Source organism: Homalodisca vitripennis, chromosome 2 (genome assembly GCF_021130785.1).
Source record: "Homalodisca vitripennis isolate AUS2020 chromosome 2, UT_GWSS_2.1, whole genome shotgun sequence".
NCBI classification, from domain to species: Eukaryota; Metazoa; Arthropoda; class Insecta; order Hemiptera; family Cicadellidae; genus Homalodisca; species Homalodisca vitripennis.
The window spans coordinates 27,365,495-27,367,086 of NC_060208.1; the positions used below are offsets into that span (position 1 = coordinate 27,365,495).

Below are 1,592 nucleotides of genomic sequence, written 5' to 3' on the forward strand. Positions count from 1 at the left end.
AGAAGTCTAATAATCGTTTTGTATATATATATATATATATATATATATATATATATATATATATATATATATATATATTCGGTTAATGCAGCATAACTCAATATGTGCACATGAGTTATTATATACTAAAACACAAAGACTCGACGTGTCATAGACCGTTCTGCAACTGGTCCTCCTTTCCATATTTTTTGTGAATACAAATAGTTTAAAAAGTAATTCGATTCTTGTATTGACTAGTTAAAAAAATGTTTTTGAAAAAAAATGTTGTCATACGCTTATATCCGGTTCTTACCCCCACGTAACACTTTACAAGATTTACGATTGATTATATTTTTTGCAAGCAAAAATGAAATTGTTTCCGCCCAGGATCGAACTGGGGACCTTCTGCGTGTTAGGCAGACGTGATAACCGCTACACCACGGAAACCCCGTACCTGAGAAAGCAAAGTAAGGAATTAGTAACTTGAACGAAACCAATATTCTAGAATCGAATTAACATTAGTAATTAATTGGTAACAGTAGACTTTTGTGATAAACTTATATCTTAAAATTGGGTGATACAATTTTTATTTTCTGAATAAGTATTGTGCTTTATTTTATAACAACGATACAGATTTGTAGAGAAAATAAAAATTTACTAGCCTAGGAAAAATAAAATCTAATTGATAAGTAGTACATTGAAGTAATATACTCATTGGTATTTAAATATCTTAAACCAAACGATTGCAAAAAGTGCAAAATTTATATATATAGTATAACCATTGTAAAGGTAAATCATTACTATTGTGGCCTATACGAGTTGAAGTTAAAAATTAGTGTGAAGAATATGAAACGACCGCTCTGAAGTTTAAAAGAGTAGCTTAAGATTGCTGAACTTGTGGCCATCGTGATTGTATCCCCATCAAGAACAATGTTACCTCATACACTTCTACTACCTTATTCTTAGTCTTAGCAATAAGGGAGATGTCTCATTGTAAAGATGTAATTAATACTCAACCAAAAAATGTTTTAGTTTTATCAATACTTTTATAAGTTATCCAGAACAAAAATCTCAAGGTTTCTTGTACTTCAACGTTTGAATATTCGTATGCGCTTAAAAAAAATTAAAAAGCGTTTGGACACGTATTAATAATATATTTAAAACGAGATGTATTCCAAAACGCTATGATCGAAAATAAGGGGTAAAAGTGCATTGCAACTTGCTTTTAATAGCTAACTGGTTTATGAACGTTTGCCATCGCTACGTGTTGCAATAGAAACACGACGTTTCGATACTTGTTATCTGCTGTCTTTTTCAAGAGTCAATTTTTAAAAAAGTTTAAGGGCAATGAATGCACCAAATAAAACATTGATAACAGAAAAATTGTACTCCACAACAATATGCCATAAATTCAGTACCAAGTCAGGAGAAACTTAAACTGAAAATTACGACATACACATGAGCACCGCTGAAAGGCATGTCCGTACCACAGCAGGCAATATAAGTCCAATCTCAGACTCATTTTCACTAGAGATTATAAAAGATGCTAGTCATCTAAAAACTGGAGTGCTCTCATACTTAGATGTTTAATGCTCACTTAAGGTAAATGCTAC

The 1,592-nt window shown here is 31.3% G+C and overlaps 1 non-coding gene across 1 annotated transcript; it reads right to left on the reverse strand.

The window, feature by feature from the left end:
- Positions 1 to 353: 353 nt before the first annotated feature.
- Positions 354 to 426, reverse strand: Trnav-aac. The gene has a single exon. It is a non-coding gene; the product is annotated as a tRNA-Val (tRNA).
- Positions 427 to 1,592: the final 1,166 nt, after the last annotated feature.